We start from the raw sequence: 26,990 nt of genomic DNA, 5'->3' as shown, positions 1-26,990 counted from the left end.
TTGACTTCTTGAGAGATCTACTTACAGTGTATTTATTTGTGTATTCTGGGATGTAATAGACTCAAAATTAGTACTGCAGTCTCAGACTACATGGTGTATCTCCTCTCAAAAGCAAAATCATATTTTCTGTTTCTACCAGTAAAAATTTATTCATATCTCAATGAAACCTAAAAGGTTATTTATAATAAATGGAAACATTATGAAAAAATGCAGTGCAATGTTTGGAATAGAAAGGGTCTTATTTGAAATGATATTTTTATTTAAAATAACTTTTTTACAAATGTTAACGATTTGTGGATTTAATATGCTAAAATTATGTGAAGAGTTTGCCCCATCCAAAATGTAACTCCATCATGGAATAGCATGCACACCCTAACTAAACATAAAAGAGAGACAGATTTAGGACTTTAATAATATAACATTGCAAAAATAAAAGTTTTTCATAAATGTTAGTAAGACAAGTGAGCTAAAAGAAACAAATGTGTATATTTATGCAACTATATGTTACTATAAAAATGTGTTTTTACTCATAGTGGCAATTGTTTATTGATCTTTTAGGACTACCAGATAAATTGCATAGATGATCTTATTTAACCAGATATATATATATGACTGGATCTTGCTGTGTTGCCCAGGCTGGAGTACAGCAGTGTGATCATAACACACTGTAGATCAAACTCCTGGGCTCAAGGGATCCTGCCACCTTATCTTCCTGAGTCTAGGAGTGTGTAATACCACACTGAACTAATTAATTTTTTTTTGTTATTTCGTAGAAAAGAGGCCTTACTATATTGCTCATGCTGGTCTCAAACTCCTATCCTCAAGTGATCCTCCCACCTCAGCCTCCCAAAGTGCTAGGATTACATGCATAAACCACTGTGCTGGCCTTATTTTATGTATTTTGTTTTTTGTTTTTTTGTTTTTTTTTTAGAGATAGGGTCTCACTCTGATGTCTGGAGTGCAATGGTGCAATCATAGCTTACTGTAACCTCAAACTCTTCAGTTGAGGCAATCCTCCTGCCTCAGCCTCCTGTGTAGCTGGGACCACAGACATCTGCCACCACACCCAACTAATCAGTCAAAATATTTTATATTTGGTACTTCAGCTTCATTTTCAAAACTTAAAAGACAGATGTTCAGTGATGTTCATAAGGTTCTCTAACTTCTGAGAGGTGGTAAGTGGCTGAGTTTGGATACCAGCTACAGTCTTCTGGGTAGATAAAGACTGTACCTTCTGCTAAGCTTGCTCTGCTAAATAACTTAAAATCAATCAACTCAAATAATAGGAATCTTATGCAGTGTTTGTTTGTTTGTTTGTTTTTTGTTTTTGTTTTTTTGAGATCACTGTGTCGCCCAGGCTGGAGTGCAATGACACGATCTCGGCTCACTGCAACCTCTGCCCCCAGGGTTCAAGCAATTCTCTGTCTCAGCCTCCCAAGTAGCTGGGATTAGAGGCGCCTGCCACCACTCCTGGCTAATTTTTTGCATTTTTAGTAGAGACGGGGTTTCATCATCTTGGCCAGGCTGGTCTTCAACTTCTGAGCTCGTGATCCACCTGCCTCAGCTTCCCAAAGTGCTGGGATTACAGGCGTGAGCCACAGCGCCCAGCATTTTGTTTGATTTTTAAAATCAGCTTTCCTAGTATATACACTTGTGAAATAACTATGGGTTGGCAGGGAAATAGAGATCAATATTGTCTTCAAATGAGAGCAGATAGGTAGGATAGTCCATCTGCAAATTATTTTCTAAAATTAGATTATAATAAATAAAAATCAGAAATAAAAACTTAGTCAAAACTTAAAATTTTAGTCCAGTGGACAAATTTCAAGACCAGTTCAGCCTCGACTTTAGAAAGGAAGTGACTATTTTAGAAAATCTCTTCATTATCATCATTGTCATTCAGATTACAAGGAAACAGCCAATTGATCAAATAAATGGAATGAAAAAGTTAATTTATATACTTTTACACATCCCAAGTATTAAATCAAACACTTAAAAATACTTTTCATAGAGAATAAGGTGTTCGCAGGGCAAACTAAACAAGTGATTTAAAAACAGTTTGATATATCTCTTTTGATAAGTATTCTGGGTATTCTTTTGAATGTGATCTTTGTTTAATCCTAATAGTTGTTATATGGTAAGCCAGAGTTCTGAAATGTTATGTACTTGTTTTTTTTTTTTTTTTCTTTTTTAAAAATTTCAACTTTTATTTTAGATAAAATATGCATATGCAGATTTGTTACGTGGGTATACCGTACCCAGGAAGTGAGCATAACACCTGTTATGTAGCTTTTCTACCCATGCCCTCTCCCCACTTCTTCCCCCAGTAGTCTGCAGTGTCAGTTGTTCCCATGTGTATGTTCCTGTGGCTTAATGTTCAGCTCCCACTAACATGTGAGAACATAGAGTATTTGATTTTCTGTTCCTGCGTTAATTCACTTAGGATTATGGCTTCCAGGTCCATCCATGTTGCTGCAAAGGGCATGATTTCATTCCTTTTTATTGCTGTGCAATATTCCGTAGTGTGTATGTATATTTTTTTAATCCAGTCCACTATTGATGGACACCTAGTTTGAGTTGGTGGTCTTTGCTATTGTGAATAGTGCTGTGATGATGGTCTTTTGGGTTTAATGATCTAAATACCCAGAGGTGGTATTGCGGGGTCAAAATGTTCCCTTTTTTCCACAGCCTTGTCAGTATCTGTTGTTTTTTGACTTTCTGTTAATAGCCATTCTGACTGGTGTGAGTTGATATTTATTTCACTGTGATTTTGATTTGTATTTCTCTGACGATCATGAGCATTTTTTCCTATTTGTTGACCACTTGTGTGTGCTTTTTAAAGAAGTGTCTGTTCATAACATTTTCCCATTTTAAAAATCAGGTTATTTGTTTCTTGCTTGTTGATTTAAGTTCCTTCCAGATTCTGGATATTAGACGTTTGTTGGATGCATAGTTTATAGATATTTTCCCCCATTCTTTTTTTTTTTTTTAATTTTCCTCCATTCTGTAGATTGGCTGTTTACTCTGTTGATGGTTTCTTTGCTGTCGACAAGCAATTTCATTTAATTATGTTCCACTTGTCCATTTTTGTCTTAGTTGCAATTGCTTTTGGGGACTTAGCCAAAAATTCTTTGTGAAGGCTGATGTTGAAAAGGGTATTTCCTAGGTTTTCTTCTAGGGTTTTTATAGTTTGAGGTCTTATGCTTAAATCTTCACTGCATCCTGCATTAATTTTGGTATATGGTGAAAGGTAAAGATACAGTTTCATTCTTGTGCATATGGCTAGCCAGTTATCCCAGCACCATTTATTGAATAGGAAGTCCTTTCTCCATTGCTTGTTTTTGTCAGCCTTTGTAATGGTTGTAGCTGCGTGGCTTTATTTATTATTAATGAGTTTTCTGTTCCATTCTATGGTCTGTGTGTATATTTTTATACCACTACCATTCTGTTTTGGTTACTGTAGCTTTGTAAGTATAGTTTGAAGTCAGAGAATGATGCTGCTGGCTTTGTTCTTTTTTGCTTAGGATTTCTTTGGCTATTTGGGCTTTTTTTTAGTTCCATATGAATTTCAGAATAGTTTTCTGTAATTCTGTGAATAATGACATTGGCAGTTTTATATGAATAGTGTTGAATGTATACATTGTTTTGGGCAGTATGGCTATTTTAACAATTGATTTTTCCTTTCAATGAGCATGGAATGTTTTTCCATTTATTTGGGTTGTCTCTGATTTCTTTCAGCAGTGTTTTGCAGTCTCCTTGTAGACATCTTTCACCTCGTTGGTTAGCTGTATTCCTCAGTATTTCATACTTTTTTTTGTGTGTGTGGCTATTATAAATGGAATTGGGTTCTTAATTTGACTAACAGCCTGGACATTATTGGTGTATAGAAATGCTACTGACTTTCATACAGTGCTTTTGTATCTTGAACCTTTCTAAAATCATTTGTAGCTCTAGTAGCCTTTTGATGGAGTCTTTAGAGTTTTTGAAATATGTAATAATATTGTCAGCAAAGAGATAGTTTGACTTCCTGTCTTTCTATTTCGATACCTTTTATTTCTTTGTCTTGCCTGATTACTCTGGCTAGGAATTCCAGTACTATGTTGAATAGGAGAGGTGAGAGTGGGCTTCTTGTGTTGTTCAGGTTCTCAAGGATAATGGTCCTAGCTTTTGCCCATTCAGTATTTTTATTGGCTGTGGGTTTGTCACTGGTGGCTCTTATTATTTTGAAGTATGTTGCTTTGATGCCTAGTCTCTTAAAGGGATGTTCGATTTCATCAAAAACTTTTTCTGCATCTATTGAGATGATCGTATGGTTTTTTTTTTAGTTGTATTTATGTGGTGAATCACACTTATTGATTTGCATATGTTGAACCAACCTTGCCTCCCAGGAATAAAGCTTACTTAATTGTGGTGAATTATCTTTTTGATGTGCTGCTAGATTTGGTTTGCTAGTGTTTTGATGAGGATATTTGCATCTATGTTCATCAGGGATATTGGCCTGATTTTTTTTTTTTTTGTCATGTCTCTGCCAGATTTTGGTGTTAGGGTAATGCTGTCTTCCTAGAATAAATTATGAAGAAGTGCCTCCTCCTCAATTTTTTGGAATTGTTTCAGTAGGATCAGTACCAGTTCTTTTTTAAATGTCTAGTAGAATTCGGCTGTGAATCCATCTGGTCCAGGGCTTTTTTTGGTTGCTGGGTTTTTATTACTGATTCATTTTTAGAGCTTGTTATTGGTTTATTCACAATATCTTCCTGATTCAATCTTGGAAGATTGTGTTTTTTCTTGGAATTTATCCATTTCCTCTAGATTTTCTAATTTGTGTGCATAGAGTTGTTTATACTATTGTCTAGGGGATCTTTTGTATTTCTTTAGGAACAGTTGTAATGTCATCTTTGTCATTTCTGATTTTATTTATTTGAATCCTCCTTTTTTCTCTCTGTTAATCTGGCTAGGAGTCTATTAATCTTGTTTATTTGCTTTGAAGAACCAGCTCTTGGTTTCTTTGATCTTTTGCATGCATATTTTCACTCAATTTTGTTAAGTTCTTCTCTAATTGTAGTTATTTCTCATCTTCTGCTAGTTTTAGGATTGTTTTTTTTTTTTCTAGCTCCATTAGGTTCAAAGTTTTATTGTTAATTTGAGATCTTTCTAACAACTTCTTTATGAAGATGTTGAGGGCCATAAATGCTCCTCTTACTACTGCATTAACTGCATTCCAGAGATTTTGGTAAACTGTGTCACTGTTTTCTTTAATTTCAAAGATTTTAAAAGTTTCTGCTTTAATTTTGGTGTTCACCCAGAAGTTATTCAGGATTATGTTGTTTAATTTCTATATATTTGTGTTGTTTTGAGAGATCTTGATATTGATTTCTATTTATATTGCACTGTTGTCTGAGGGTTTGCTTTGTGTGCCTTCATTTTTTAAAATTTATTGAGCCTTGCTCAATATGATGAAGTGTGTTGTCAATCTTAGAATATATTCTGTGTGCAGATGAGAAGAGTGTATATTCTGTAGTTGTTGGGTGATGTGTTCTGTAGATGCCTATTTGGTCCAGTTGTTCAAGTGTCATGTTTAAATCCATAGTTTCTTTGTTAGTCTTCTACCTTGATTATGTAATGCTGTCAGTGGGTTATTGAATTCTCCAACTATTATTGTGTGATTGTGTAAGTCTTTTAAGTCTTTTCATAGGACAAGAATTTATTTTATGAGTCTTGGTGCTCCAGTGTTGGGTGCATATATGTTTAGAATTGTTAAGTCTTCTTGTTGAATTATACCCTTTATTGTGTAATGTGTTTCATTGTCCTTCTACATTTTTATTGGCTTAAAGTCTATTTTATCTTATATAAAAATAGTGACTTCTTCTCTTTTTCTTCTCTGTTTGCATGGTAGAGCTTTCTCAACCCTTTACTTTAAGCCTATAAGTGTCATTACATATGAGGTGGATCTCTTGAAGAAAACAGATAGTTGAGTCTTGTCTTTCCATTCAGTTTGCCACTGTACGTCTTTTAAATGGAATGTTTGGCCGCATTTAATTCAAGGTTAGCATTGATATGTATGATTTTGATCCTGTTAGCTGGTTGTGCAGTTGCTTTAAAGTGCCTGTGAGCTATGTGCTTAGGTGTGTTTTGTGGTGGCAGGTGTTTTTTTGATTCCATGTTTAGCACTCTCTAAGGACCGGTTGTAAGGCTGGTTTCTTTGAAACAAATTCCCTCAGTGTTTGCTTATCTGAAAAGGATTTTATTTCTCCTTCACTTATGAAGCTTAGTTTGGTAGGATATGAAATTTTTGATTGGAATTCCTTTTCTAACAATGCTGAAAATAGGCCCTCAATCTATTCTGGTTTATAAGGTTTCTGCTGAGAAGTTTGCTGCTAGCCTCATAACTTGACCTTCTCTCTGGTTGACTTTAAGATTTTCTTCATTTGCATTGACCTTGATGAATATAATGACTATGTTCCTTGAGGATGGTGGTCTTACATTGTATTTACCTGTGGTTTTCTGTATTGATTTGCATGTCAACTTCTCTAGTGAGATTAGTGAAATTTTAATGGACTACATCCTCAGATATATTTCCCAAGTTGCTCATTCTCTCTCAGGAATACAGAGGAGTCTTGGATTTTGTCTCTTTATATAATCCCATATTTCTTGGAGGTTTTGTTCACATCTTAAATCTTCTTTTTCTTATCTTTTTTTTTTTGGTCTGTGTTGATTCAAAGAGCCAGCCTTCAAGCTCTGAGATTATTTCCTCAGCTCAGTCTTTTCTGTTTTTAATACATCTAATTGCATTATGAAATTCTTGTAGTGAATTTTTCTAGAATTTCAGGTTTTTTTTCTTAAAATGGCTGTTTCTCTGGGATTATTTTACTGGATTCCTTGAATTCACTGGATTGGGTTTCAATATTCTCTTGAATCTTGATGAGTGTCCTTGACATCCAGATTCTGATTTCTATGTCTGTCATTTCAGTCATTTCAGACTGGTTAAAAACCATTGTTGGGGAGTAAGTGGACTCATTTGGAGGTAAGGGGACATACTGGCCTTATGAATTAGCAGAGTTCTTGTGCTGATTCTTTCTCATTTTGGAGGGTTGGTGTTCATTTAACTATGATATAAGTTGAGTATAGTCACTTGGCTTCATTTCTGGATGGCAAGGGCTCTGAGGGCAAGGACTCTGCATAGGATCTTGATATATGGGTGAATTGTTGTGCTTGGTTTCACAGGCATATATATTGTTAGTAGGATAATTTTGTTTTTGTAGTTTTGGCTGTGATCCAGTAGATGGTACTTAAGACTAATGGCTTATAGGTAGACTAATACCCAACTATACCACTTTATGTATTTCATTCAGTTTACAGACGTGCTTTGTGGTTGAGGGGAGCTACATTACTCCCTCACCAGGTCTGCTCATGGCCCATGGGGGCACCCCCTTCAATCACTGGCACCATGTCCACATTTCTTTTGTTAGGTGCTCTGGGCCATGGGGCTCCCTTAGGGAAAGGCTGCAGCAGGGAGATATGCCAGTCTTTCTGGAATGGTTCTTCAGAAGGAAGCTCACCCAACTTCCACCCTGGTCCAAGAACCAGTGCATTTCACCCGTTGCAGTGCTTTTAAGATGGGGGCTCCTTCCCTGCTCAGGTGCAGGCTACAGAGCTTGGCTCATTCTCCCCAGATTTGTGCTGCATCCCTGGGGGCATCCCATGGCTCAGGGTTGGGTTCTGGCTGTGCTGAGGGATCTGATGTGCTCTTGGGTTACCAGGAAACTATTCATGTGGAACAATGCACTCAGGCTGAACTGCAGAGGCTGCACTATGCACTTGTTTCTGCAGAACAGTTAGGCATGGACCCTATGGGGTCCAGTGGGCAGGAGGGGCCAGTGGGCAGGAGGTCTTATGGAATAGATGTGCTGTAGTTCCTCAGGGAAACCAGCCCTGCTCTTTCTTAGCTCGGAGGTCAGCTAAGACCAGTGCCTCCTGGAGGTGCATGGAGATCCCTGGGGCGTGGGCATCTATGGCTGCTCTCTGCTGGAGCTGCCCAGTGAACAAAAGCTCCTAGGTTCCATGTTGTCTGAAGGCTTGTCTCTGCCTGCTCCCTGGGAAGATCCTCTAGATAACTCATAAGTCCATGGGTGATGTGGGGTCCCCTGTAGCAAGGATCCCAGAGGTTCATGACAAATGTGAATCATCCTTCACTCACTTCTTTCCCAGGAACCATTCAGGATCAGGAGCTAGCCCTAGCATTCAGGTACCCTAAATGCGGTTCCCAGCTTCCTCTCTGTTCAGTCTCAGCTTCAGCATCACCTCTTCATTGAGTCTAGGCATTTTCTCTCTGAAGACATTCCCGAATGATGGTGGTTTACTTGATAATTTGGTCTCTCCGAGTGGGAGCAGTGCCTCCTGGTTGCATCTAATCAGTCATCTTGTTCCTCCTTCCCCATGTTCTGCACTTCTAAAGATGTCTAAAATGATCAACATTATCGAATAAATTGACTGAGCAATAATGCAATATAAGTATTTTGTAAAAGTGGAGAAAAGTGTAGAATGTGTTATACATTAATTTGAGTAATACAATAATATCAGATTCACTTTGTAGATAATTATTTTGGTAATATTTAATATGACCATAGGTAAGAGAAGTAGCAGCAATGATAATACTTTATTATTTCTTAGTACAATAATATTTTAGACTTGTGGTTTGTTCTCTCCTCTCTTTTAGTATATATATGGATATATAGATAGATACAGATATTTTATTTTGTGTTGCCAAAATAATCAGTCTGCTTAACTTATTTTTTCCCAATATTCTTACATTTCACTTAACAGACTTGCACTTCTTTAAATTTGCATTTCCTTCTTATTCTTTTTTAGTCTTTCCCCAATTTGCTCTTCTTCTATTTTTAACATATTTGATTTCTTTTTATAAATTCTAGCAATTATTTTTTTAAAAATCTGAATACAAATCTCTTTGTCCTCTGCTATTTTCCGCTATTCAGTCTGTAAGAACTACTCATTTCCACCATATTAGAGCTGAACTACTCCAATGTCCCTCAGCCTGGTGTCTGTAAGACCAGTGAACAACAGCAAATTCAAAACATCTTTCCAGAACACACATCGGGACCAAGAATGTGCATCTTAAAATGTATAGTACAAAAAATTATGACATATAGATATGAATAGAGGGAGTATTGAAGGTGATCAGCGATCAGATTGTTTTTGTGTGTGTTATGTATGAGTGTGTGTGTGGGTACATGCATGTGCATGTGTACCATTTTCATTTTAATTTAACAAGGAATCAATTAAAATTGGTGGGTGGAGGCTAGTTATTTATTCAAAGTGTATCAAGATAGAGACAAGTAAATATATATATAGTGAAAGATAAAACACCTATCTATGCAGACGTAGGAATGCAAAGAAACAGTATAAAAACACAAATGGCAAATCAACTTCCTTAACTTCCTTAATGTTTATAGCCTACGTCATTCTGCTTGTGAGTTTTAAATTTCATCACTGATTTAATGAAAGGCAAAGAAGAAGCTACAAGGCAGGGTTAGAAAGCAGACCACACTGGGGATTCAGAAACTATGAACTATGGACTATCTGAACCAAGTTAGGAGATTTGGTGGAAGATATTTTTATCTACAGGGGGATGATTAAAGACACTTAACAAATCTGAAATATATGACCAAAGGCTCTTTGCCAGCTCTTTTCCAGCTTGTTCTAGACCAGACAAAGAACTTCATTTAAAGTACAGCATGAGAAATTATTCTGATGAAAGGATTTGTTAAATGCTATTACAGAAGTCAAGTACAAGGTCCTCAAAGTCATTAATCATAGAATTTAGATTTACTCATTCATGGTTGTGTCTGCTTAGTCCTCCTTGTAACTTAGGTTTATTCCACTTTAGTGATTTTATGTGGTTTGCTTTAGAAAAAATTGCCTTAATGATCCAACTGGACTAAAATAATATGATCATCTTTAAAAGCCATTAAAATGACTTTCAAAATCTAAAAGTGAGCAAATCAGTGATCCTGAGGACATTCAAATATGGCATCTCAGGCCTCATCAAATCCATTGATATCATATTTTTCTCTAAAACAGTAATATTTAGGCCAAAATGGTTCAATCTATTTTGATCATTTATTTTTTTATCTGCTCTGGGACCCTGGGCCCAATGTCTTACTGAGTAAAAATCAATTGCTAGTAATTATACTAAATTAAGTACACAATATTGGAAATCAGAAAACAACCTGATGCTTGAGCCAATCTTCAATACACTTATGGTGCTGAGTCTTATTTTCCTTAGCTATAAAATAAGAGGATTGGACTAGATTCCTATAAGTGGTTGCTCCCATGTTAAATGCTTTAATCCTAGGAATCTTCTGTATTTAAAAATCCAAAAGAGCTGTATTAAAGGATAGTGTGACAATGTGAATATGGACATTGTAGAGAGTTTTAGACAATTCTTAAATGTTTACAATATAGTCATCCTGCTACATAAATGTTTGTCTCCCAGAGGATATTTCTAAATCATTGTTTGGCCTGCCTTGGCTCTGGGATAGACCAAACAAGCATCATGCATGAATTGTGCATGCGTGTAAAGCACACAGAAACATGTTATTAGAAAGTAGTCTTTAACCTAAATAGAAAATCAGTAAAGTAGCATTTTAAATTGTCGTATAGCCTGATGAAAATTCAATTAGAACATGACACAGAAACATTTAGGAAATGAAGAAGTTTTCTAAGTGCCTTAAAAAAGGAAAGAGAGATTGACTCTTCCTATGTTCAAGAAGTAATTGGGAGAGTTATGCGAATTGGAAGAGGCCTCAGATGTGAAATGAACTAGTCTTCATGTAAATGAAAGGTATAATGATGCCTAAAACACGTACAAATCAGATAACACCTTCCTGAAGTACTTAGGCCAGGGGAAAGAAGGAGAAGAGAGAAGATAGTGTTCAAAATTTTTGCTTAGATTTTGACTGGAAGGTGAAATATCAACTGGGCTAACTTTCTTGCTAGACTGGGCACCTAGCAAAAGGGATCCCATGAAATAGGCAAAAAGAAGTAAAGAACATGCACACCAACTGTTTGTGTATGACGTGGTCTCAAGTTAGCTATTGATATACTAGAGTGTTTGTCTTTGAGATGTTTTTCCCCGGTAATAGTACCTAGATTGCTTAAAGAAATTACCAATACACTTAAAATCTTACAAATTCACTAGATGAATAGAATAGAATGAAAGACCAATGAATCATGCTTTTAATGAATTTAGTTCAACTTTGTCGTCATTTTCTACTTCACATTTCTTTTTTCCACATATATTTTATAGCAAAAACACACAATTTTTCCATGTGGGTGAGAATTTGAGTTAGAGCCACAATATTATTGTTGAAGTATGTTTAGTTTCAAAGTGTTCCCAATAAAATGACTCTGGTAGTATGTTACAATATCGTGAAAGAAGAATAATAATGATCATTAAAAACAGAGTAATGAAGAAAACCGGAAGCCACAAAGAAGTCTTTCCAAGAGAGCATTTCCAACATTGTATTTAAGGATGAATATATTCTTATATTTCCTTATATGGAGAATAATATATATGACATGCTGGAAGAAGAATAAAATAACTAAAGAAAGAGAGAGAGAGAGAACAAACCAAACACAGAATGTAATTATTCTTGTTACTGTTCAAATTATTATGATGGGAGTTTCACAATAATATTTAACAAGCACAAGCTTCAGACTTCATCACATCTGGGTTCAAAACCTGAGCCCTAGGAGCTTGGTCCAAAGCCTCAATCTCTGTGAGTCTGTCTGCTCATCTGTAATATGTGGATGGCAGTTCTGAATTTGCATTACAATTAAGTGAACTCACAAAACCAAATCAGTTCCTCTCAAGTGAGAAAAAGTGGCAAACTTTGTTGTTACTATTTTAATATTTATTATGAATATTTTTACTTATTACCTTTTTCAATATCTATAATTAGAAAATAAAAAATATTTCCATTTCAAAGCATTCAGTAACAGCTCTGTGAGCTTATAAAATGCTTCCTTGAGTTTCTTTTGGTTTGGTAAACATTTGTTTTTAACCTTCATGGAGATTGCTCTGGTTTTCAATATGATAAAGTATAGGTCTCTGTTTTAAACATCTTTTCTGAGAAGATGTGTAGTTATGTGATTTGCAAAATACACAGCTTGTAGGTCTTGTAACTTTGAAATATGTCCCTTCTACTCTCTGCCTGCAGCCCTTCACGTCTCCGTTTCTTGGTCACCAGTTGAGTACAAACTCTCTCGTTTTAAAATGTTATCTATGTAAATTCGTCTGCCACAGCTGGACAAGATGCATTCAAGAGTTTTTCTGTTTCCTGTGTGGTGAAGCAGCTTTCCCCTAACGACTATTTCCCATCAGTACCACAAAGACCTACCTTCTTAACCACTGTTTCAACGGTTTCTTACCACTTCCACCTTTCTAGAGAACGTTTCATTTGGAAGGAGGGTCACAAATACTTGTTCACTGGGCTGTTCAGACTGATAACATCTCTTGGGACTTGAACATTGATGCACAATTCTCATCTGGAAAAAAAATTCAACTGTCAAACATTGGCAAATAATACCAGAAATGAAAACAAACTCTTTTCTGTCTCAGTGTCACCATAAAATAATTTGTTTTGCTCTCTTAGAAAATAAAATTATTTACCTTTTTTCTAAAAATCAAAGTGAAAACATTTCCTTAGTTATCTCTTTTGCTTACTTACAAAAATTTTAATATATTTGGATTCTAAGCATGTGTTTTACTGATAAATGCATTAAAATTTTAGTACAACTTTAGACCTAAGAATAGAAAATCAAATGAGATTGACAAACATGGTAACATAGGCTTATTTTTTTAATAAGGAATGAGAGAATTCTAGTACTTTATTCTAATAAAATAATGTCAAGACTTTTCTTACATGTTCAAGATTTTTCATCTAAAAAAAGACCCATGTTAATTATTAACTGCAGAAACAAATTACAAGTGTTATGTTTACCTTTCTTATACAGAAATAATAATATAGTCTTCAAAAATCACAATTATTTTACCTGCTCATTTGTAAAATACTAAATGTATTTGAATTATTTTTCATAAATTAAGGAATTATAAAAGTTTAACTGTCATTTGTACATTATATCTTGATCTTTTCATTCATTTTTATTTTCTGGATTTATGATCTTTGTTCTTATGGTTTTCATTCTATTGTATGCTTCCAAGATATTTTCAAATAGAGTTTTAACTGAGTGATGCTAGATTAGAACATTTTCTAGTTCAAAATATTTGATGATTCAAAATTATGTTATGGCTCAATATTACCCCTACCCTCAATAAGCACACACTGATAAGCAACGACGTGTGTGGAATAAAAATGACAAGAAAGTGTGGCTGTGCCATAGCAAAAGGCAGAACTGAGAGCTAATGTTTATTACTTCTCTAAGCACCAGAAAGTGTGTACTAAAGAATACTAGGTTTTTAGACTATGAATAGGTGTTCCACATACAACTACAGACATGCCAATATCTACTGGGGTAAGTTGGATAATTTCTTGCTGAAATAAAGTTGAGTTGGTATCTTTACACAGGTCTTCTCATAGACTTTGATGTGTTAACACTCTGAACATCCCAGAGGAGGATATGGTGCAGATCTCTTGAAGCACCTCCTAAAACTATGAAACACCCTTTGGCCCTATTAATATGTAAAACAAATATTGGCAAATTATTGATTAAGAATCTGCTTATGCTGTTTTTCTGTACATTTAAGTAACCACAAATTGTGTTTTTTCTTTCACAATATGTCACTTCCTTTCCATTCTCAGTGTCCCCACCCTAGTTTGGGCTTTTACCTCTCTCTGCCCACCTCTAGTTTCTTTTCTTGTTCCATCCTATGAATTTCATCATATTAATCTTCTTAATGCAGCTCTAACAAGATCACAAATTTCTTTGAATATTTGCCACAGCTTCCTTTATGAAGAGTAAAAATCTTTAAAAATGTAATCTGATATGCAGGGGTATCTGTAATGCAATCCCAGCCAACTTTCTAACTTTTTTTTTCAAATGACAGTATTTCTTGGCCCACTTGTTTGATGAATTGACCTGGTCACCAGTCATGTCAGAAATTTCTTTTCTCTGATCTTTTGATCACATTAGTCCTTTGTCTGGAATATGCTCAACCAGCTTGTTCCTATTGAGATCCAGTGTAGTCCCTTCCTTGGTTCAAATTGAAATGAAATTTCCAGCATGGAACTCTCAGATCCTTCCAACAGGACACAGCCTTTCCCTCATCTGAAACTGCATAAAAGTTTCTTAGAAAACTTTTGAGGTATATATCACATCTGTGTGTAGTTGCCTCAGTTGCCTGTCTAAAGTGTAAAATGATTTGACATAGGAGATAGAACATCGGGGAGAAATTTCTGCTAGGAAGTCCATAGCTTTAGCCAGTGGTCAGTTTATATAAGAAGCTGGTGCAGGGGCAATCATCTGATGAGTTTATTATTCTGATAAAGTAAACACTAAAACATTTCAGAATCACTTCTTTAAGAGAACAGCTATAAGACACTCATATTATCTTCAGCAAACCAGCTATTATTTTATCTTTTATACGTTATTGAATACACCAAATTTAGAGTGTATTTTTCTAATATTTTATATACCTTCATATTTGCTTTTATTCTTTGAACAGAAGATAGAAAAAAATTCCTAGTCCAAAAGAGTACATCTTCTTTTCCTGCTTTTACTAGTGCTATTGCAGTCCTTCAAGACCCTAAACCATGCTAGCCCCAGATTGGTATGTTAACCTTAAAGACAGCTCCTAGGAAATGCTTGAGTGCAACACATCTAAAAATCTCTATTTATGAACATTTGACATTATTGTGATTTTAAAATTTCCCTAAGACAAAAATAAACTAAAACATTTTAAGTAGAAAATAAATAAATACATATAAATAATTTCACATTAAAGCAATTAAGAAAGTTTCTCCCTAAGACAGCAGTAATTTCAGGGCAACTATGGAGCCCTATCAGGACTGAAAGACCATCTTACATCTAGGATAATCTGGTCATTAGAGTTGTGGAGGGGAACTCACAGACACGAATCAATATCTCTAATATGTAATACTTTATGCTGTAGACCAAATCTTGACAACAATTCTGTTCTCTTCCAAAGAGCAGTTGGGACACAGATGCTGAGTTATACTTGAGGAACCTTCAGCAAGAGCATTACGATAGATTCCCAACAACTAGAATCCTTTCTTGGAATTCATAATGAAAAGAAAAGACCTGCTTTTAAACCTTTCTCTCAGCTTTTACCTTAGGTTCACAAAAGACATGATTTTAATGGAACTAATGGGTCCATATCCAAGGTTCTTCTCCCATCCTTAATTCAAAGCAATTTTGATAAAAGTAAAGGTGAGTTAGCTATATGGATTTGAGCTCATATAAGTGAACGCTGACTTCAGAGCTACAATTTACATGTAGTAAGGCTTTATTACTTCTGGTCTATCTACTGTCATGTAACTGACAGGTGGTAGGTTAATGTATGTAGAACACACATGCGTGTATTTGATATACTTCCTGCTAATGCGCATGCAGATTATTTAGACATCTGGAATCAATTTAACAATTGTGTGAACTTTATGTGAATAGCCATTATCCGACTTAATGATTTTAGTGGTTGCAGTTGCCAGGGTTGTCATTGGTCCTGGCATAGGAAATTTGAATTGAAGAAGATTACTTCCCTTTGGGCTCTTTCACTAGAAGAGCAGTTTGAATCAAAGCGAAAAATACCTGCTCAAACTCATTATCAAAACTGGATAATGGTAAATGGCAGCCTGTGGGAAATCTAAAGACAATTTAATTTATTTCTCTAATGAAGGGACCAGCATTATTATTTAAAATTAGTCCCTTATCTTATACCTATTCTCTAGGCAAATATTTTAGAATTTAATTCGTTTCCTTTTAAATTTATACTATTTGTCACTCACTATTGCTGCCCTGAGTGACTTGTACAATATAAATGATTTGGAGGTAAAACCAAGGAATGATATGGTTTAGGCAGGCTTCTAATTTGATAAAAATAATCCTTTGATGTCTAAAACTTTTTTTATACTACACTGACCAAATCTAGTGTGGGAAAATATTGCCTCTTTGTTTATCCCTAATCAATTATAGAAAGTTATCAAACAGGCTTGACTATTTCATTTTTGGACAATTAAATGTCACTTAATCTCTATGTTTTTTAAAGATAGCCAAGAAGAAAAAGAACAGTGCTAAAAATAAGTGAGTTAAAATTCAGATGGAATTTTGATTTTAAATAATGAATAAACATTAATTTTAAAATTTAGAAAGTCCATATAATTTAGGGGGAAGATAACATTGAGTCTCAACAAATGATATTTTACTCAGCCAGCAAGAGCAACTATAAATGTAGAAATTGTAAATATCATTAGACTTCTGCAAGGATAATCATTAAGCAGAAATCTACCGATTACTAAACAATTTATTCCACTTGGGTCCTATAAAAATTTATCCAAATTGTGGATTTTAAAAAAAATTTCGGATCCAGTTATACTACCCTATTATATAACAACAAATTTCTTGCTTAAAGATAAAGGTAACACCAAGAAAAGACCTCTAACTTTACGAATTATTTAAATATTATTATTTAATGACCTTCTTTCTTCATGCAAAATTATTTTCTTAATTACATCTTTAGATAACGTTTTCCCAGAATGAACTCCTAGTATTGTTTATGCCATCTTTCAAAATAGAAATCCAAATTATAGCCTTCTTTTGCTATTTCTCAAATACAGCTATCAGCTTTCAAACAAATTGTTGCCCAGGATTCTCAGTCTACCAAACTATGAGACAAATGGGGCTGGGAGTGGTGGATCACAGTTGTAATTCAGGTAGTTTGGGAGGCAGAGGTGGGAGGTTCACTTGAGCCCAAAGTTCGAGAGCAGCCTGGGCAACATAGTCAGATTCCTGTCTCTACAAAAAACTTAAAAAAATAATTGCATATGGTGGTGTGCACCTGTAGTCCCAGCTACTAAAGAGGCTGAAGCAGAATGATTGCTTGAGTCCAGGAGTTCAAGGTGACAGTGAGCTGTGATCACACTGCTACACTCCAGCCTGGACAACAGAGTGAGATCCCATCTCTATTTTAGAGAGAGAGAGAGAGAGAGAATTTTATGCATATATAAACTATTGAAACCTAATGGAGAAAAGGAATAAGCAAGGAATACATCTTTTTTTAAGTCCTCAGTAGTCTCTCACTAAACGTGTTAGTTCATAGTTTGGAACCGCCTTTGGTGCAAATCATCCCTTTAATTTTAGATTCCAGTCTTTAATATTTTTTTAAAGCATATGCCACAACATACTACCAAAATTAGAATGCATAACAACAGTTAAGAACAAATAAATTTCAATTTAAAATAGTGTAAAATAATATATTATCCTAGGTCTTATTTTAATTCTAATTTATTTGATGTAGCTATTGTATTAGATGAAATGGACTAAAAGAATATAAAGTGATATGTTCATCTATACATGATAGCGTAGATTCATTTTCAGGCTCTAGCAAGTAGCTTAACAAAGCTACTACTTTTGTTGCAATAATTAATATTTTAAAATGAGGAGAAAGTCTTTGTTGCCTAAGTTGACATATACTTCATACCTAATGCACAAGTAACATGCAGCATTGCTCAGAATTAGCCTTTCTACATATAAAGTAAAAATAACGACTGATATTAGTGAATGTTACCTATGTGGCAGTCAATTTATATATTTGATAATTTATCATTTAGAGAAAAACCGAGGCTAGAAGAAACTATCTTGAATATAGGTCAGACTTTTTACATTAGACTCAACCCTGCTTGCTCCATGTATTTAGATGACAAATTGAGCAAAAGGAGGAGGCTTCTCTCAGATGAAGGTGGTAGCCAAGGGGCTCTTGCCACCCACAGCGCTGAGAAGATCAATACATGGCACTCATAGACCCATTTGCAGTGAACCAGCAGGGAATGTGGCCTACAGTACATTAATCTCTATTCTTCAACACAGTAGTCACATTTTAGACATTTGTCAGAGAGTTCAACCGTAAAATGACCCACTTGAGATATCTAATACTTCAAAGATGCAGTCTAAAAATGGACCTATTTCTCATTTTGAAATTATCAAAGCTTTAGTCCTGTTTTAAGACTGAGCTTTCATTCATTTAATTTCTTTTCAGGCCCACTCTGAAGCACAGTGCTGAACCTAAGAACACTTTCAATCTAGATATGTAATGGGCATTCCTTCAACACATTAATCCTGGATTTATTTATAGTGCTTCTGCTATGTGCCAGGCATGGCTTTAAAGTTGTAGAAGAAAATAAAGCAAGTCCCTGACCTCAGGAAGCTACATTCCAGTGACAGACACCTGTTTCTCTTTCCATGTAGGCACTTGATTTTCTCTAATAAACCAATAAGCATGATGAAGCACATATAACAGAACAATAATACAAAATATTAAGCAGGCTTCGCTACCCACCCATCCTATCTACCCCTGCAACACACACATATTTTCTTTCAAACCAGTGATGCTCCCCTTCCCCACTCCGTTGATACTACAGGGGTTGAGACTTCCATTGCTCCAAGGGAGAGGTATTATGACAGAGCCAGAAAATCATGATGTCAGAAAACTACTAGCTTTATGAAAACATGAATGTCCAAGGTTTAAGAGAGAAGAGCTGGAAAAGTGCAAAGCATTTTCCTCTGCTCTAAATGGAGATGAGATTAAAATTTTAAAAAAGAATAAAAGAAAAACCACCTCTGAAAACTTGGAGAGAAAGAGAATGGGAAAAGAAAACAAGAAAGTCAGACTCAGGTGAGGGTCTCTTGGAAGAGCTGAGGCATCAGCTCCAGGAGATGAATGGTAGAATGCCGGGAGAGAGCTAAGGAATTCAAAGCAGAAAAGACCTTGCCATCTTCTGAAAGGGAAGAGATGTATGAGAAAAGTTTTAGATAATCCTGAACCATGGTAATAGTTGACGTGAAGTATATGCATACTGAATCCAGATGAAACCTGATCCAGCTCCCTGGTGTCTCATTTTGCAGAGTGCGCATTTTGCAGAGCATGTCAAAATGACTTCTGCCTTTTAAAGGGTGAGAAATGTAGGGAGAGAGAAATTAGGCTGAGCAAACAGAGAATGTGTGGACTGATGGCAACTTGGACAACTCCGTGGAGGCAGAAAGGGCCAGCAGAGAGTGATACACCCTGTGGTCACCAACAGACATTTGGTGTCCAAGGACTCAGTGTTCTCTCACCCATCTCTCAACAACTTTAGGACTCAATATCCCTAAATTAGATGCATTCAAGGGAGAAGAGGTTTAAGGAAAATCTGAAATGACTGAGTTTAAACCTTTATTTCCTAAACTTACTCAAAATTGGTGACTATTACATCTTCTAATATGAATCACATAAGGTCTTTAAAGAGAGATTTGTTTGAATTATATAAAAATTTAAAAATTATATTTTTATACCTACATGCTCCATTAGATATATTGTGCATGTTACAAATATAAAGCAGGGGGCACTGCATATAATATTAGCATTAAAGTTGAAGTTTAGATGACAGAGTCAAAAGGCATTCATCAATATTTATGCTTTGCTTTTCAAATGAACTCAACTATCCTCTTATTTCACTGACAGAAATCAGTGTGAGTTATTAGTCATTTCAACATGATAGCATTAAAAATATTGGCTTCCTGCATGGTTCATAATAATACTTTCAATTTCAATTTCAATACTTCACTTAGGAAAAGGTGGATAAAAACTTTTCTTATGTCAACTCATTAGTCTTTGAGAGTTTTAATTAATAAAATATTTCCAACTAATATTTTTATCAAAGATCTAAAATTATTCTCCTTGTGAACAAAGGACACTTAAGGAAAATACGATAAAATTCCCACTTTATTTTTAGTGTCTTTTTTGATCTACTTACTAACATCATGTAGAAATAAGATATTACTTATTAATAAAATAAATTATGCTTTGAAATAAAATTCTTTCACAGATTTAGCACAAGCCTGTGACTCTAATGGGGTAACTCATAAATCTCTAGACACCCAGGCAGGGTTAACTGAGAAACATTCAAATAAAATTTCTACCACAGATTGCTTATACAACCAAACAGTGGAAAGAATAAAAGTGCTTCTGGGGTTTATATCTTTTGGCTCAATGGGTAACATGTTTAGGTACTAAGCAAAGAAATGCAATTCTTTGTGGTTTTTGAAAAAAAAGGCACTGGATCATTTTAGATTAACAAAAGCAAAGAGGATTAATGCTGTTTTTAATCAGAAAGAAAATTCAGCTTTACCAGACTCTCTTTATTACAGAAAATTCAGACCACTTCAGACAGAACCAAACATGATTACAAATAAATCATTCCTTTTCTTCATGGCTGTTTACTAATGTGTTGTATCAAACACACACATAAATTAAATGCTTACTTCCTCTAGGTGAAAAATTCTCAATGTCAGTTTCAACAAATATTCTATTTCTGTCATGATTTCCAGATTTTCACTCAGATAGTCCTATGATTAATGTTCTTTAGTTTGTGAAGGTGCTGCCCAGCACGGGATAGGCCATTAAAAAAGTGTTCTGATCATTGCAGAACAAAATGCAACAAAAGCCTGTCTCAATCTGAATGCCTCCTGTCCACTGATGCAATGTAAGACTGAATTAGCTTTTTATGAAGTCAAATCACATTTTAGAAATGTATTATTGCCAAAAAACCAGTGTCTCTTTCACATGTCTGCCTTGTCCATCCTGCAGTAATGCAAACAATTTCTGTTTGTTTTGGACTAGATATAGGACTCCGCATTGATAAGCATAGTTTTTATTATCTATTCTGAATTCAGCCAATTAAAAATCAATTTGGAGGAATAATATGGAGGCTATCTAAGGATAGTATTGAGTGAGAAGAACCAAGGCATAGTCACATAACCCTGGAAAAACGAGCCAGAATTCAATCGTGCTCTGCTACAAGCAAGCTCAGTGGCCTTATGTCAATCATTTCACCTCTCTGGGCATTGGTTTCCTCATCTATACAATCAGTTGTTTGAAACTGTGTGATCTTAGCTTCAGTATAATTCTAAGATGGTATTCTTCTCTAAGTTTCATCTTATTAATTTTGTACCATGACTAATGATATGGTTTGGCTCTGTGTCTCCACCCAGATCTCGTCTTGAATTGTACTCCCACAATTCCCACATGTTATGGGAAGGACCCAGTGAGAGATAATTTGAATCATGTGGGCAATTTCCCCCATACTGTTCTCTTTGTAGTGAGTAAGTCTTTTGAGATATGATGGTTTTATCAGGGGTTTCCTCTCTTACATCATTGTCATTTCCTCTTGCCACCACCATGTAAGAAGTGCCCTTCACTTCCCACCATGATTCTGAGGCCTCCTCAGTCATATGGAACTGTAAGTCCATTTAAACCTCTTTTCCTTCCCAGTCTTGGGTATGTATTCATCAGCAGCATGAAAACAGACTAATAAAATAAATTGGTACCAATCATGGGGTGTTACTGAAAAGATACCCAAAAATGTGGAAGCAACTTTGGAACTGGGTAACAGGCAGAGGTTGGAACAGTTTGGAGGGCTAAGAAGAAGACAGAAATATGTGAGAAAGTTTGGAACTTCCTAGAGACTTTTTGAATGGCTTTGACCAAAAGCCTGATAGCGATATAGACAATAAGGTCCAGGCTGAGGTGGTCTCAAATGGCAACGAGGAACTTGTTGGGAACTGGAACAAAGGTGACTTTTGTTATGTTTTAGCAAAGAGACTGGCAGCATTTTGCCCGTGCCCTAGGGATTTGTGGAACTTTGAACTTAAGAGAGATGATTTAGGGTATCTGGTGGAAAAAATTTCTAAGCAACAAAGTATTCCAGATGTGACTTGGGTGCTGCTAAAGGCATTCAGTTGTAAAAGTTCAGAAAACTTATAGCCTGACAATGCGATAGAAAAGAAAAATCCCATTTTCTGAAGAAAAATTCAAGCTGGCTGCATGAATTTGCATAAGTAACAAGGAGTCAAATGTTAATCCCCAAAAAAAGGGGGAAAATGTCTCCAGAGTATATCAGAGACCTTTGTGGCAGCCTCTCCCATCACAGACCTGGAGGCAGAGGAGGATAAAATGGTTTCATGGGAAGGGCCCAGGGTTCCTGTTCTGTGTGCAGTTTAGGAACTTGGTGCCCTGAATAACAGCCACTCCTTCCATGGCTGAACTCTAATATAGAGTTTAGACTATGACTTCAGAGGGTGCAAGTCCCAAGCCTCAGCAGCTTCCACATGGTGTGGAGCCTGATGGTGCACAGAAGTCAAGAACTGGGGTTTGGGAACCTCTGCCTAGATTTCAGAAGGTGTATGGAAATGCCTGGATGCCCAGGTAGAAGTTTGTTGCAGGGGTGGGGCACTCATTGAGAACCTCTGCTAGGGCAGTGCAGAAGGGAAATGTGGGGTTGAAGCCCACACACAGAGTCCCTACTGGAGCACCACCTAGTGAAGCTGTGAGAAGAGGTCCACCATCCTTCAGACCTCAGAATGGTAGATCCACTGGCAGTTTACACTGTGCACCTGGAAAAGCCACAGTCACTCAACACCAGCCCATAAAAGAAGCTGGGAGGGGGGCTGTACCCCACAAAGCCACAGAGGCAGAGCTGCCCAAGACCATAGTAACCCACCTCTTGCATCAGTGTGACCTTGGTGTGAGACCTGAAGTCAAAGGATATCATTTTGGAGCTTTAAAACTTGACTGCCCCACTGGATTTTTGGACTTGCATAGGCCCTGTAACCCCTTTGTTTTGGCCAATTTCTTCCATTTGTAGTGGCTGTATTTACTCAATATCTGTAACCCCAATTGTATCTAGGAAGAAATTAGCTTGCTTTTGATTTTATAGGCTCATAGGTGGAAGGGACTTGCCTTGTCTCAGATGAGACTTTGGACTGTGGACTTCTGAGTTAATGCTGAAATGAGTTAAGTCTTTGGGGGACTGTTGGGAAGGCATGATTGGTTTTGAAATGTGAGGACATGAGATTTGAAGGGGCCAATGTTGGAATGATATGGTTCGGCTCTGTGTCCCCACCCAAATCTCACCTTAAATTGTACTCCCATAATTCCCACATGTTGTGGGAGGGACCCAGTGGGAGATAATTTGAATCATGGGGGCAGTTTTCCCCATGCTATTCTCATGGTAGTAAATAAGTCTCATGAGATATGATGGTTTTATCGGGGTTTCCACTCTTGCATCTTCCTCATTTTCTCTTGCTGCACCATGTAAGAAGTGCATTTCACCTCCTGCCATGATTCTAAGGTCTCCTCAGCCATGTGAAACTGTAAGTCCAATTAAACCTCTTTTTCTTCCAAGTCTTGGGTATGTCTTTATTAGCAGTATGAAAACGGACTCATACAACTTTACTCTATTTTTAAATGTTAGCTTTTTTCATCCAACTTTGCTTGTATAAGTGTATCTTTATTTTTATCCAAGCCATTGATTAAAATGTTGAATAAGACAGTATCTAATGCATGTCACAAGAAACCTAACTCAAGGCTGACAGTGATTTAAAGCTTGGTATTCTTTGGGTGTGGTTATTCATAACTGGAATAATAACTTTATTATTATTCTTTCAACATTCTCTCATTTTATCTGCAGGAATATCTTGGAAAACTGATTAAACGTCTTTTAGAAATCAAGATATATTCTGACAGCTCAAGTCAGTGTGCATGTTCAGATCTCTGAAAATTAACCTGGAAGGAAGCTGAGAAAGTTACACTTTATCTCAGTGTTAGATTATAGTAAATGGGTGACTCAGAAGGTACTCTATAGAAGGAAAAAATATATTTGAGATAGAGATCTTTTGCCCCCACAATCCTCCCCTTCTTCACACATGAACACACACACACACCTCTCTTTATTCTTACTCCTGATGTAGTTACAGGCAGAACACTATCAGTGAGTCAGGTTTGGTAGAGATGAAGTGACGGGGAGCAGGTGAAACTGTGTCATACACAGTGGAATCTGAGACTGGTCACACTCAAGCAACACATCATGTGTTTGTTTCTACTAACATGGGTTAGTAGAAACACATCATGTTAGTGAGAATCTAAGAGTAGAGAAACTCCCAAGGGCAATGCCAGATCAGCTCTCCTCAGTAGGTAAGAAGAGGCTACAGTGGCTAGAACTAGTGTAGGCACTCTGAAGTTATTTCCAGGTGGGCAAGATGCAAGATGCATTTTTGTAGCTGAGGTCCAGAGGAGCTGGATAATTTTAGCTACTCAACAGATGAAGACAGAAATGAGATCGCATATTTCCAATTGTGTTCATCATACCTGTGATATTCTCCTGCTACACAGTCTAGCTCAATCTGTACAAGCCACGAAAACCACAGAGGGATGAAAAGGAATTTAAGGGCAGCTGCCTCAATAAGGAGTCACAATTTCTTTCCTACTGCAGAACTTGTAGCAGTTTTCAGTCCAGGAACCACTGATGGGAGGAGAGACCAGCTCCTCAGGGGAAGGACCCTACATTACCGTTAAAAGTGTTTAGGTAACAATTCTCCAGTCTTTCCCCCAAAAGATCTGTGGCCATTTGCTTAGGTAATTGTTCACTGGGGAAAAGGGAACACTGAAATAGTTCAAGGACTGCTTCATGTAGGACTCGAGTTGACCTAGATAAATAGGGGCTGGAAGAAATACCATGGCCGCTATATTAGATTAGGTATAAATGAGGGCTGAGTAATAAATTCAGGTTCTGGAACAGGTCCAGCTCATAGTGGGTCTACTAGGACCATGGATGATCATTTTCTCGGTCTTCAATATATAATTAAAGTAAGACACCTTATTGTTGGAAAAAATCCCACTCTGGTTCCTTGGCCTGTGAGGTAGGGGATATTGTAAAAAGAAATGCCAAATGGAAGCCTCTGAAATTACCCTTGTACTCTACAGTCAAGAGAGTAAATCCAAAATAATACCTTATTCTGGAAAAATAGCAACAATTAGTACCATTATTAAAGACCTAAGGATGAATGGGAGGTAGTCCCGATGATATTGCCATTTATTCACCAACATAAAAAGTCAGATGGATCTTTGAGCATGAGAGTGAGCTACCATAACTCAAGTAAATTTATACCTTAATTGTAGATGTTGTGTCATATATGATATCTTTTCTGGAGCAGTGGATTAGTTCGTTCTTGCATTGCTTTAAAGATTGCTTTTTATACCTGAAACTGGGTAATTTATGAGAAAAGAAGTTTAATGGTTCACAGTTCTGCAGGCTATACAGGGAAAGCAGGCCTGTCACATGTAAGCAGGAGCAGGAGAATGAGTGGGGAGGTACCACATACTTTCAAATGACTAGATCTCACGAGAACTCACTCACTAGTAGGATTTGATCAGCTCACTTTAGGAGTGTTACAGAAAGTAGATACCATGAGCAGAGATTCTGGCAGCAGCTGGGCCACCTTCTCTTTTTTATCTACTCCTATTTCAAGCTATTTGACTCTTAACCCAGGAGACTTTGGAACTCATGGAAAGCTGGTATAATTGGGATATGACATCTGTTAAAATCACAGCAGAAAGAATTGTGGCAGGGCAAACTACTAGAGTAAAGCATTATTGCCTGGGCAAAAGGAAAATAAAGAAGTAGATTGTAGGATGACTCTAGCTTTCACAGATTTGTGGACTCATAAGAAGTAGCTTTATATCTTCTGGACCTATCCTACGATTCTTTCATTTATTTTTTTTTTCGTAATTGCTATCTTATATTTTGGGAAACCACAAGAAGAAGGGTGACATTCTTCTGAGTGAATATACAAGGTGCCTCTGGCCCCTAGAATATTGAGAGGGTCAGTGATGAATGAGTTCTTCTGTCCCTAGAGGCTGAAAGAGTTCAGGGGAGCTAGGGAGTGAAGAGAATTCCTCCAGGTGCTTTGGCAAGAAACAGGCAACCCTCTAAACTGTGGGTGTTAGAACTATTCTGCTTTTCTTAGCAATGGGATTCTAAACTCTTAGGAAACTCCAACCTCTAGATCTGAGCTGCATGAGACAAGAAGTCAGAAATAACAACCTATCTAAAATTTCCCACCAGTCAGAAAGGATGATCAGGCAGAATAATCAGGGCATATTTGCAGTGAAGCAAAAGCACTTGTGGGGAGAGATAAAAATATAAAATGTAGAATTCAGTACACTTGAGTTTTAAAAGTCTGTCTTGTGCTAAAACAATAGCAAAGCAAAATAAAACAAAAAAATCATTATTTTACGGGAAACAATACAATAGTTGAATTGAATGAGAATGGCCAATATAAAAATCATATTAAGTAACTTAAGAGGTCAAGTACAAGTAACATTTCTAATGGCAAAGCAAAACTATGGAGAGATGGCTATCATGAGGGAAAAGATAATATGACTGAAGACTAGATTCATGAGGTACAATATAAATGATAGAATTTTCAGGAGAAAAAAAACAGAAATCGGGGAGACAATAATTGAATAAATTATTTAAGAAAATTCCCCTGACGTGAAGAAATAAACTAAAGTCTGAGCAGTAAAAGGACTTTAAGAGTTCTAAATAAAGAAACAAATCTAACATTTTATCCTGGTGAAATTCCTAAAGTCAAAAGTTTTTTGAATATAGACACCTCCAAATAGAAATAGAAGTTATCTGCAAGGTTTGTAGAGAAGGTATGTTTGGCATGGCATTTCTTATTAGTAATAGTTGACACTAAAAAGGGGGAAGGATTTATAACTCGAAAATTCTGTAACTGTCTGAGATATGCTCATCATCACTGGCCATCAGAGAAATGCAAATCAACACCACAAGGAGATACCATCTCACACCAGTTAGAATGGCAATCATTCAAAAGTCAGGAAACAACAGGTGCTGGAGAGGATGTGGAGAAATAGGAACACTTTTACACTGTTGGTGGGATTG

The 26,990-nt window shown here is 36.3% G+C and overlaps 1 long non-coding RNA gene across 1 annotated transcript in view; it reads right to left on the bottom strand.

The window, feature by feature from the left end:
- Positions 1-26,990, bottom strand: part of LOC105504305 — a 57,614-nt gene that overhangs the window by 21,365 nt on the left and 9,259 nt on the right. Inside the window, exon 2 of the long non-coding RNA XR_001000593.1 lies at positions 12,448-12,564. This is a non-coding gene — a long non-coding RNA (uncharacterized LOC105504305). The remainder of the gene's footprint in view (positions 1-12,447; positions 12,565-26,990) is intronic.

This window comes from Colobus angolensis, unplaced genomic scaffold (assembly GCF_000951035.1).
Source record: "Colobus angolensis palliatus isolate OR3802 unplaced genomic scaffold, Cang.pa_1.0 Scaffold91, whole genome shotgun sequence".
Taxonomy (NCBI): domain Eukaryota; kingdom Metazoa; phylum Chordata; class Mammalia; order Primates; family Cercopithecidae; genus Colobus; species Colobus angolensis.
This window is presented reverse-complemented; position numbering and strand designations above follow the sequence as displayed.